The 12991-nt window shown below is 42.8% G+C and overlaps 1 protein-coding gene and 1 long non-coding RNA gene across 6 annotated transcripts in view; one reads left to right on the top strand and one right to left on the bottom strand.

Annotated features, from left to right (window-relative positions):
- MACROD2 (mono-ADP ribosylhydrolase 2) overlaps positions 1-12991 on the bottom strand; it is a 1343640-nt gene that overhangs the window by 947886 nt on the left and 382763 nt on the right. The gene's annotated exons all lie outside the window — the stretch shown is intronic.
- The window catches only part of LOC123366127, a 35580-nt gene continuing 28104 nt past the window's right edge, over positions 5516-12991 (top strand). Inside the window, exon 1 of one of the 3 annotated variants that reach the window (XR_006577937.1) lies at positions 5516-5647. This is a non-coding gene — a long non-coding RNA (uncharacterized LOC123366127). Of the gene's footprint in view, positions 5648-6953; positions 7159-12991 lie in introns of those variants that run through there. The other 2 variants (XR_006577939.1, XR_006577938.1) reach the window with 2 other exon arrangements.

A 12991-nucleotide genomic window follows, 5' to 3' on the forward strand; every position in this document is an offset into this window, starting at 1 on the left:
AATTGGTGCACAGTTTCATGAATTTATAGGTAATTCAAGCCTCAAGAGCTGGGACTTTATAAATAGGGCCCTACCAAATTCACAGTCGATTTTGGTCAATTTCACAGTCATGGGATTTTTAAAATAGTAAATGTCATGATTTCAGCTATTTAAATCTGAAATTTCACAGTGTTGTAATTGTAGGGGTCCTGACCCAAAAATGAGTGGGGGAGGGGGTTGCAAGGTTATTGTAGGGTGATTGTGGTAGTGCTACCCTTACTACTGCGCTGTTGGCGGGGGCAGCGCTGCCTTCAGCTGGAAAGCGGTGGCTGCTGGTCGGGAGCCCAGCTCTGAAGGCAGAGCTGACACCAGCAGCAGCACAGAAGTAAGCATGGCATGGTATGGTGTTGCCACCCTTACTTCTGCACTGCTGCCTGCAGAGCTGGGCCCTCAGTCATCAGCTGCCACTCTCTGGCCACCCAGCTCTGAAGGCAGCAGCACAGAAGTAAGGGTGGCATGGTATGGTATTGCCACCTTTACTTCTGCATTGCTGCTGGCAGGGCGCTGCCTTCAGAGCTGGGCACCTGGCCAACAGCCGCTGCTCTCCAATCGCCCAGGAGTGGCAGTACCATGATCCCCTCTAAAATAACCTTGTGACCACCTGCAATTTCCTTATGGGTCAGGACCCCCAATTTTAGAAATGCTGGTCTCCCCCATTAAATCGGTATAATATAGGGTATAAGCGCACACAGGACCAGATTTTACTGGTCCATGACATGTTTTTCATGGCCGTGAATTTGGTAGGGCCCTATTTATAAATATTTCTCTATTTCTGAATACTCCCAGGACTGAGTTGTTTGTTTGCAGTCTTACATTCCTATGTTGGCTTTCAACATGTATTAAATATATCCTTTTTAAACATATATCTAAGGTTAAACCATTGTGACGGGACTCCCTAAGGGTGAAAGTTTATGACGGATCTATCAGATCTCATAAAATTGCTGCTTTTCTACAAAGATTTATTCACCCAAATGATACTATATTCGTTAGGCTCTTTGGTTCAGTTTGTTTATATCAATGACAAGGCATTATTTTTGGCCTGTGTACAGCCAAACATTCCATAGTAAGAATTCTGAGAAGCCCAGGACCTGGAAGTGTTAATCTCCCCTAGACAATATCTTAATTGCTGCTCCTTCTCAGAAAGCAATAAAGCTTAACTGGAATCTGACAACCCATCTGTTTAAATCCTTGAGATCTTAGATAATTGAAAATAAGAGATTGATGATTCCACAAAAGTAATTTCTGGGATTCCTAACTGAATAAGAAAGTCAGACTCAATATACCACTTGTAGGCAAGGAGACATTTATTCAAAGTGTAAGAAAGAACCAAAGCATTAACATCAATTAACTCTCAGTAGTACTGCCATTCCAACTTTACCTTATCTTCCCCTATGCCCTCTCGTACCTTTTAAGTTTTGGAGTTAGGTGCTTCAAAAGTAGGCTAGAATGCCTCCTTTCCTTTTAGATACAGTGCATCATGGAAACTTGGTATAAGATAGAAACCAATTAAAACATGAAAAACCTAGAATTGCTAGCTACTTGGAGAACGTTGTATATTTAATTCAATCCACACACTGGACATCTCAGGATTTTGCCCCTCCTGATTGGTGAAGGCCAGTAAAATAATCATGATCTCTGCAAATGGAAATTATCAGCCAAACGCCTTCAAAATGCATTAGTTTGCCCAATCCTCCTAAAAAAAACCCTAAAACTGAAACACCACTAGAAGCAGACAACCTCTCCAAATCTTGCTTTATTTCTTCTCTCCCATTTGCAGATAAAATACTTGAAAAAACAATAACTAAATTCCAACAACATGCCAAATCTACCAATATCCTGGATACTTTGCAGTTAGGTTCTGCCCAGGGCATACCACAGGTAACAACTCTGTTAGCATGAAAATATGAACTCCTCATGGCAATTGACAGAGGCCACATTTAAGTGTTCATCCTACTCATTCTCTCTGTAGTCTTTGACACAGGTGATCAGCAGGTGCTGTAGATTCACTTACTGGACATAGCTGAAGTAGATGGCACAGTACTATAAATGGATGGTAAGAAAGGGATATGATCTACTTCAGAGGTTCTCAAACTGTGGTCCGTGGACCACCAGGAGTCTGCAAGCTCCATTCAGGTGGCCTGCTGATAATTCCCTCTAAGGTGCGCACCTGGGCAGCTGCACACGAGAGAATGAAGGGCCACCCACCTAATTAATGGAGCCGTGCAAACGTAGCTTCATTAATTAGGTGCCTGGACCCTGGAGAAGACGCACATGTAAGGTAAGGTGGTGGCCTTGGTGGGGAATAGGGGGTAGGTGGGAGGGGGAAGTGAGGTAATAAGAGGGGATGGAGGGAATTTGGGATGTGTAGGGCTGCGGCAGCCAGAGAAAGAGGCGACTTTCCCCAGCTGCAAGGCTGTAGCTGCAGGGGAGAGACCGCCCTCCTTCCCAGCCTCAGCTCTGTGGCTGCTGTGGCAGGGGAGAGAGCCCCTCCTTCCCAGCCCCAGCGTGGGGGCTGCCACAGCAGGGGAGAGAGGGCACATCCATCACGTTACTGATATTAAAATATTAGTTGTGTGCTTTTATTTGTAGAACAAAGAAACTTTATTTTTTTTAAAAAAATATATATATATAGTGCTTTTCTCCAAAACACTTACAATAGTTAGCTAATGGTACAAACAACATTTGAAAAAATCATTAAGTGGTCTGTTGAGATCCTCAGCAATTTTCAAGTGGTCCGCGGAAAAAAAACGTTTGAGAACCACTGATCTACTTTATATCAAATTGTTCAAAAATCAGATGGCACTAAGGGAGTATCTGGAATTCGTTTCCAAGCCTGAGCAGTGCTACGACCCCATTGCCAGGCTGCAATAACTGGAGTGAGGAACTGGCACTTTGGAGACACTGCTCCAGCCCCCTCCAGGCTTCCCCTCCCCCAAGGGGCAGGACCCAACTTTCCCCCAGCATGGTCACCACACACGCACACACACACACCCTTTAAATGGTGCTCCCATGACTTTACACACCATTTCCCCCTAAACCTCTGACTTTTACTAAATTTACCACGACTGCTCCATTATTCTTGATAAAATCTGCAGCCCTAATTATTCCACTTTGATCAATAAATTACTCTGCCAACATCCTTAAAAACTCAGAAGTCCTTCCTCACAAAATCTTTCATACAGGGTTGATTTGAAAAGGTTTCTAGATTTCATCTGGACTGGACTAAAGCCCTTAAAAAAATCAACTCAGCTTTTTATTTCATTTGACATTAATTCAATAGGTTCTGCTGTTACCAAGAGACCTATGACTAAACGGCTGTCTGATTGTAACCAGCACTGCTATAACCTGGCAGGCTCCAAGCTCTAAGGTCAATCCAAGACTTAATCTATGAGAGGTAAATCTACTACAAACACTGATTTAAATGGGTCATGGTTCATAAGCACAAGTATGAACCAGACAACAACACAGTTTTTCCATTTCCAAAACAGTACTTTGCTATGTGGCACTCTGGCATCTGTGAGAGAAAAGTATTCTAACTATCAGTACTTTGTTCACATATTTGCAAGGTGTAGAAAACCTCTTAGCCTCCACACAGAGACCAAAGAAGCAGATACCTGTGGAGTGGTCTGTGTCCTTTGAAGGTGGGTTCACTGGGCCTGTCTCCTCTATTCTTTAAACAGATAATGGAAAGAACAACACCAGACAATATGTATGATTGATGGGCATCAGGTTGTGTCAACAGGATGCTTAAGGACCAAGACCACGTGTCACAAAAATACCCAAATGAAGTGGGATAAAGAAGATGTGATGGACACAGTATAAGCACCTAGAAAACGGAGGGCATGCTGGCACCAATCCAGCCTTCAGACCAAATAGTAGCACAGAGAGAAGAGAGCTCAACCCCCCAGATATTTGACAGTGATTTTAAGAGTCAGACTGCACAAAAAGAAGCAGAAAGATACATGTTGATAGTAGGGCAGTATCAACAAAAAAATGTAGCTGACAACCCCGTTTTAGGGCATCAGTGGAACAATACAAAATGTTATGAAAAAGCCAATTAAACTGAAACCGGATTGCTGATAAGAATATTGTTTGTATACATTAGACCTATAATGTAATAATACATCAGTCCTATAATGTATGTAGTTTGTATACATTCAGCCCTATAATGGTCAGTGATTCCATGAGAAGGCCTGCACTAGCCATGGTGGAAAATAAACCTGCATCTTGGAGCACTGGAGACAGCCTAAGTAGAGTAGCTTAGAACTGACATAATATTCCCTACCCCTCATTGCTGGTAAAAACAGTTTCACATTTTCAGCTAAGGAAGTTCCCATTAAACCCACACGCAGGCAGACTCCAAGAGTGAATAATTGCTGATTGGTATAGTTCAGGAGTAGGCAACCTATGGCACAGGTGATTTTCAGTGGCACTCATAGTGCCTGGGTCCTGGCCACCAGTCTAGGGGGCTCTGCATTTAATTTAATTTTAAATGAAGCTTCTTAAACATTTTAAAAACCTTATTTACTTTACATACAACAATAGTTTAGTTATATATTATAGACTTATAGAAAGAGACCTTCTAAGAACGTTCAAATGTATGACCGGCACGCGATACCTTAAATTAGAGTGAATGAATGAAGACTCGGCACAGCACTTCTGAAAGGTTGCCGACCTCTGGTATAGTTATAGGATGAGAATTACCATGAATTTGCTTGTGCTTTCTGTTTTCAGGAAATAATGCACTGAAAAGGCATCATCAAAAAGACAGGTTTGCAAGGGGAACAGTGTGGGCAAAACAGGATTGTGGGAACTGACTGTAAAGAATATGACAGTGTTTAATCTCACTGTCTTTTCCACACTGAATTTGAAGAAATGGAGGAGTTATTGTCCGTATTCCTTAAAAAGACTTCTATAGACAAATAAAATGCATACGGACAACAGAGAACATGGTACGGCATTGCTAGAATATATACAAAGCTAAAATTACAACTTCAAAGGAAAACAAATAGGTACACAGTTTGGCAATTCCTTACTATGTTATTTTTAATTATATATTATACTTTTTAATTATATATTACAGGTGGGACTGATAGTGCTGTCTATTTTTAAGGTTGCCTGACACTTCCCATTATAAGTCCTTATTTTTGGTTGACTTCCTCAGGCTGATTTTTTTTTTTAATTTTGGACAAAAAGATTCAGGCATTTCTGAGAACAGGGCTAGGAAAAAGTATATTATTTTGTCTATGTTAAAAAATATTTTGGCAACCTTTTCCTCTAAAAGTTCCAGCACTCCCATGCACTGGAGGAGGTATGTGAAATTTGGCACGGGGTAACCTTTGTGTCAGGGATGTGCCTTTTACCGTCCCCATGAAAATATATCAAAATCTGGCACAGTTACCAGCCTTTGAAAAATGGCAAATTCCTACATGCCCAGGAGAGACTACTTAGATTTTAACAGCTACATTCCCCAAAGATTCCATCTGCACTGAACATGCTCTAACTGCAGCTCTGGGCTGCTGTGGGCCATACCAGGTCCAGGTCTGGAAACCTGAACTTAAAACAGTCTCTCCTGTGCTCCTGTTGACCACAACTCCGCCCTGCTGAGGTAAGGGTGTGGGAGGAAGCAGGTAGGGTGGAGAAGGAAGCTGACTGATTCAAATGCAGACTGGACAAGAACCAGATCTAAATGGGGAGGGGGAGAGATTGGGGAAAGAACCCTGGGAGGAGGAAGGATGGAAACTGGGACTGAGGGCAGGAGACAGGGAGAAACTGGGAGCTGGGGAGAGAAAAATAGAGGGGGACTGAGAGCCAGCAGGCATGTAGTTGGGGGGGAGACTGAGATCAGATAAGGAGCTGAAGACAGACTGCGATGAAAGACTGAACAGAGGGCAGTGGGAATGGTTAAATAAAGAGCATGGGACTGAGACAAAGCACTAGAAGTGGGGTGAGACAAGACTGGGACACGCTGACGGGGACAAGGCAGAGGCTGTTAATCTTAGGGGGAATGGGCCGAAGGACCACAACAACACACTCACCTCCAAAGCCTGGAATGGAACCCATGATTCAAAAGGTTCCCCATTCCCCTACTGTCAGCAAATAGTTGTGAAATCTGCTGGCTAAGTGTCTCATTTCCTGCTGGTGCCGCTCCACAGAGAGGAAGACAACCTACCATTGCTATCAGTTGATACTTTGAAATTTGGTTTCATTCTGATTAGGAACAAGACAAAAAAATGTAATTGTCTGCAAAGGGGAATGGAGCCTGGGCTTCAGGGCAATCCAGGCTGCACCAGAGCCGTAGACTTTGCTTGGAGATGGTCTACAAGGTATACTTCCCACGAAAGACATAGTAGCCCATCGCCATTTAAAAACATTGACAAATACTAATGAAAAGATGTTTCCTCACAATTTCTCTGACCAGCTCTATACTAGGCCTCAACTTTGGCACCTGAAATGAGTGGAAACTTTTTACCTCAATCCTTCCATGCCTCAGTTTTCCACCTGTAAAATGGAGGTAACAATATTCTTCTCCTCTCCCAAGATTTTTGTGAAGATGAATTAATTAATATTTCTGAAGCACTCTGATACTACAGTATGTGTGTCACAGGGAAGTACAGGAGGAAATTAATAATTCTGTCTTCAGAATTTGAATATTGTGCAGTAAACAAGGCATTGATACAAGAGAAATTCCCCAGACTCCATTTTTTATTTCTGGCTTCCATTTTGAATAAGCAAGAGTCACTCCACCATTAGAAGCTGCAGGTCACATAACACTAAAAATAAAATTAGCAGGAAAACCAAAGTAGGGGAAGGTCGTAGGTCATATCTATGAGGTAAACAACAGTTGTAGGCTAAAAATAGAACTGACCATTTGGAATGACTGGAAAGTTGGCAGTTGTCATGCACAAGAAAGATCCGACAGGAAGACATTAGCAGAAGTCTCCAGAAGTTCTGACAAGACAGTATAAAAGTCGGTGTGTCAGTGGGCAGCAGAGGGGTTAGAAGCTGACAGGAGCTGACAGTGAAGAAGCAGCCAGCAGCAGTAGGAGCCCTGCCCTGCCACTGGAACACAGAGACACAGACTGGGACATGGAAGGAGAAGACATCAAAGTCAGCAGAGTAAGCCTGTCAGTTACAATCATAGTGAAGTATAGCGTAGTGTTCCTCTTAGAATAATCTGTCTGTTATTGTGGTTTGAGGTGCTCTATAACTTGCTGGATTTGTGTTTTAGATTATTATTGTATCAGGGATTGTTGTTTGCACCAAGAAAAAGTGCCTTGTTTTGGGTCAATCATTTATCGGAAGGCTGTATCTGTGTCCTCCAGGTACTTCTTTAGGCACCCTGGAGACCCATACCTTAGGAGAACAGATTGTTTAATAAGTAGTCTGTTTTGAGGGAACCCTTAATAAACCCAGGAGGGGGCAATAGATGAGCTAATCTAGAGGTACCCTACATCTGTTTTTGGGGTAACATCATGGGGCAACACACTGAACAATGAGAAAACAAAATATTGAGTGAGCACTGTCCAGCATGTGCACTGTGGGGAAAAAAAACAGAAAGTGATCAAAGACCAGTTCATGACTCACATGCGCAAAGGAACTGAATTCACGTTGCACAAGCAACATTAATTCTGGCATTTTCCTCCCTTTTGAAGTCTTGACTTTGCAACTTTAATAACCTCCTTTTAACATTACTTTTGTGTGTGTTGTTACATATATGATTTTATTTGGATATCATTTGAAACATTTTATAGAAGAGTTATATTGTTTTTACTTGCACCAAAAGCTTTCATCTTTTAAATAGTTGGTTAAGGAAAATACAGATTTCAAAAGCACTGAATGTGAAATGTTTTGACCAAAATCGTCCTTCAGCATCCTGTAGAGGCAAATCACATGTAAACAAATGGTGAATCATTACCATGACAAAGTATTAATTTTATCTCTTTTTCCAGTAATTTTGTCATGAAACATGTGACCCCATCATACATCCTAGCCGTGGAAAAACATTGCATTTGCGCAAAGGAGAAATTCACAAATTACAATAAGTCTTTAGTATTTATTTCACATTTGTCCACCCATGGGCCACTTCTTCCTCTTTACCCTAGAGCAGGGGTTCTCAAACTTCATTGCACCGCGGCCCCCTTCTAACAACAAAAATTGCTACAGGACCCCAGGAGGGCAACCGGAAGCCTGAGCCTGCCCAATGCCTGCCACCCTGGGGCTGGGGGAAAGCCAAAGCTCCACTTCCCCAGTAACCTGAGCCCTGCCCCCAGAGCTGAAGCCCTTGGGCTTTGGCCCCGGGCTCCAGCGAGTCTAAGCCGGCCCTGGCAACCCCACTAAAACAGGGTCGCGACCCACTGTAGGTTTGAGAACCACTGCCCTAGAGTGATCCAAGTCTCCCAACTTCAGTCATGCCAATGAAGGCCTATATTATACCCCCATAATTTTTAAGTGTTATTTACTTTCTGTTGCACAATTTTATGTTTAGCCCTCCTTATTGCATCTTTTTTTCCTATGTAAACCTTCTATAAACATCTGCCAAGATTTTCAGGAATGAGCACCTGAAGTTAAACTCTTAAATTCATCTTTAGCCAGTAAGTATCCTGATTTTCACAAATTGTGAGCTTCCAGTGAATCCCATGAGCGCATCAGTGCAAACTGCTACACACTCAACAGATCATTTATTTAGGTGTGTAAAGATGGAGTTACTACCTAACTACAGGCATCTCTTTTTGAAAATCTTAACTAATGCTGTTTACATGATCAAATGTATAAATGCATGGTCATATATTCTTCCCATGGAGACAACTGTATGTCTCTTTGTGGAATTTAAAATTTTGTCAATGACATTATTTGAGAGAAAAAAATAACCAACAGGCATTATAATTTCCTTGTAATGGTTGTTTCAATATTTTATTCTTTTCATAATTTTCCTAAATACATTATCAATAAGGACATAATGCCATAACTCTCCATGTGAGAAAAAAAAGGTTATTTCAGCTACCCTCGCAAACCCCAAACAAAAGACTTCCAGGAACTTTCTGATCCACTACACATTTCATCTATTTGCTCCCAAGAAAAGCCTCTGGCTTATTTCCCATCAGATCTGCAGGATTTTTGAGTATGTCTATATCTGTATTAGAGCTGTGCAATCTCTGCAGCTAAAATTGGAATTGCAATATCTTTGCCTTCCTCTGCAGTACAGGATACAGGTCACGTGCCAGGAATATCTAGGTATATCTGATGTAATCATTTATTTGCCATTGCAGAGTTCTTGGGTATTGGTGCACCTTGGTCCAACTGTTCTCTGCCTGTGACACAACAATTTAACCTCCTGTGGGTTGTAATACTTTGGTTTAATTTGGGTTGTTCAGTTTAGTGTGTGGGTACTGGGTGGTGTTAGAGACCTGTGACATACAGGAAGTCAAACTGGATGATCTGGTGGTCCCTTCTGGCCTTAAACTCTGTGACTCTATGACTACCCTTCAGATAGCAGGATACTCAGATTAGCTCTGGTCAGTGGTACTTCCGCTTTGGAAGGCAGATTTTGAGACAGTCCTACTGGTAACATTCCCTCTTCAAGGAAAGAGATGTCTTGAGGTATCCCGCTGGAAAAGCATAATTTTCATGCACAAGATGCAGCAGCACTACCCATGTTGCACCAGAAAACAAAGGATTCCTTTAGCAATGTTAATCCTACCAGAAAGGCCTTTAGGTCTGAATCCTCAATACAGGAATTAATGTGATAACTGCACTAGCTGTGACACTAAGGGGATTGCTCAGAGAAGGGGAATCACTGAGTGATACAGCAGGCATACCAAGGTGAGGGAGCATGGCTGATCCCCAGCTGGCATAGAAGGCTCCTAACGCTGCTAACCTATGCTATGCCCTGAACTGGCCATCAGCAGCTCTACAGACTGCAGTGTCTCAAAATACACAACAAGATTCTACCAAGGAGCAGCCATGCAGTCCACCCAACACGTGTAAGTGGTTAGAGCAGTGGTCCCCAACCTTTTTGTCTGGCGAGCGCCAGACGAAGGACTGTAGCGGCGGTTGAGCATCAGCCGAATTTCAGCGGCATTTCGACGGCGACGCCTCTCAATGACATCACTTGTCGGCAGCAAGCAGCGTCATCAAGAGGCATCGCCACAGAAATGGCGCCTGCTGGCACCGTGTTGGGGACCCTTGGGTTAGAGGGACCTCAAGTGATGAGTATAGTGTACACCAGGCCTGCACAACTCGTAAAACGTCAAGGGCCATATTCCTCCAAAGAAAACAGCTGAGGGCCGAATCCCCCCGCCTCCTCCCCACCAGCACTGCCAAACCACCCCCGAAACACAACACCACCCCCCCAGTGCCGCCCAGCCTCCCTGAAATACCCCCCCAGCACCACCCGCCCACCCCGCGGAAACAAACTCTCTTTCCCCAGCGCTGCCCCACCGAAACAGCAGTATTGAACCTTGGTAATATGTTATAGTGGGCCCCTAAGGTACTATAATTAAGGTAAAAGAAAAATGTCTTTTTGCTAGAAGTAGAATAAGATCTTCCCCCAACTTTGTAATCAATTGCCTGTTGAATGAATGAGGTGTATGAGGAAGGCGTGGAAGGCAGCACCTCCAGTCAGCCTCAACCGTTGGAGAGGGGCTGGGGGCCAGACCAGATCAGTAGAACAGGTCAGCCACTGACTCCTCGCTCGCCTCCTCAGCCTCCCACCTCCCAAGCTCACTTACTCAGCCCCCGTCACTGCCCGCCCACCACCACTGCCCGCCCGCTCGCCTCCTCAGCCCTTCGCCCCACTGGTTTGCCTCCTCACCCCCTGCCACTGCCCACCCATCTCTTCAGCCCCCCTCCCTCACCCGCTGCTTGCCTACTCATCCCCCAAGACCACACAGTGAGCCCACCTACTCACCCCCGCGGGCCGCACAGTGAACCCACGTGGGCCGAAAGAGGCCCCTGGGCCGCATGTTGTGCAGGCCTGGTGTACACACACACACACACACACACACACACACACACATTCTAGAGCAAATTTTGGGTCATTTTTAGATCAATTGTTGTTTTATATACATGCAACACGTCATTCAAGTGTAAACCACTGCATCAAAAATTATAATATACAATTCCAGTAAATAGGTCTTGTCCTAACCCTAATTTTGCAAACATCAAGACAATGGATGAAAGGATAATTATTTATGTGAAGTCAAATTTTCGCTGGGAAGCAACAGAGAAATAATCAGAGGTAACCGCACATCTATAATTACCGATGTTATTTTTCACACTGTAAGCAATGTACAAAACAGTTGTAATGATTGAAATAATGTGGAGACGCACAAATTCAGGCTTGCAATATCATACATCACATGCATATGAGGCACAGTGAGAAGTATTTTATAAAACAAAATATTGTCGTAATTCAGTTAAAATATACATTTAGTGTCCTTCCAATATCTATTCCCAAATGACATTACTTCCACCGCCCACCCTTAAATTACTGGATCCATAAAACACACTTCAAACAACATATCAAAGAAACAGACCAAATTGCCCTTTGCTATTTACAGGTGTCTTTTGCATTTTATGGATCAGATGAATAAATTCACCAAGAAAAATGTCAGTTTCAACACCAATACGAAAATGGGGAAGTATCAGTGTACTCCTTGTTTGTTATGAACTGGGGTGATATTGCTACATTACAGGTTATGTATTTCTTAATGTGCAATATACTAATTTAAGGGATCAGATGGACAACTAGCAACACAAAGAAAATATGTATACATTTTATATTTGACTTGTAGGGTGACCAGCTGTACCGATTTTATAGAGACAGTCCTGATATTTGAGGCTTTTTCTTATATAGGCACCTATTACCCCCCACCCCGTCCCGATTTTTCACTCTTGCTATCTGGTCACCCTATTGACTTAAGATCTCAAGATTCTCCCTGTGGGTTAATACAAATAATAATGTTCCTGACCCACACAGCATCAAAGGGTTTCTGTAGTTTTTTTAAAAAGCCACCACCTCTGTTTTAAATTTCTTCATTCCAGACTAGAACTGAAGATATTGATTAGAGATTGGACATATTTGAAAGCTGTTCACTATTTGCCACTTGGCTTCTTCTCCAAATAAACTGTCCAGAGTGAAATGTTTGTGAACTTCCTTGCATTGAGGAATTCTACACATAGCAGGGTGATACGATTGCTCTCTGCTTTTGGTGTAGTATAGTTTTATATCAGTAATATTACTGATTGCTTAGTATTATACTGATTCTGAATGCAATTGGAGGCTTCCAAATCATTCTGATTTCCAGATTTCTGACCGTTTTTTTAAAAATGTAACAGATTATAACCTGCAATTTGTGAACCTATTGCTAGATGATTACTTTCAAGAGACCAATATATTTTTTAATGTTTGTTTGTTTGTTTGTTTTTGAGCAAAGTGGAATGCCCTTAAAGTTAACAAAATATGTAATGCAATTCTAGCACCCTGGTAATTTACAGCCACATAGATAAGGCTTAAATCCTGCTTTAAGTGTTCTGAAACATAGCTCTCATGCTAATAGGCAGAGATTATTTCAGAGCACAGGATCATGCTCCTGCATGTGATGAGTAGTACTGGCTTGGAACAGGCATTATTCTAGATAGCACAGTGAAGGGACTGGCAAAAATTAAGCCATTCTCTCGCAGCCGAAATTCCCAGTGCCCTCCAGTCACTTCTCTCTCCTGCAATGGCTGAACCTATTTTCCATTTCAAATCAGTCTCTGATGACTAGTTCCTCCCTGCTTCTAACCAGAGTTCATTGAGCTATGCCTTCCCGCTCCATTACCCAGCAGCAACCCAAATTATTGCTCCTCAGCCAGAGTTCTTGTACCAAGCGATCCCCTCTCCTCCCCAGCACTCATGCTCCCTTAACCCTCCCCTACATAGTTATCTTACTGCAAGGGAGCCTATCCT

This window comes from Mauremys mutica, chromosome 3 (assembly GCF_020497125.1).
Source record: "Mauremys mutica isolate MM-2020 ecotype Southern chromosome 3, ASM2049712v1, whole genome shotgun sequence".
NCBI lineage: Eukaryota > Metazoa > Chordata > Testudines > Geoemydidae > Mauremys > Mauremys mutica.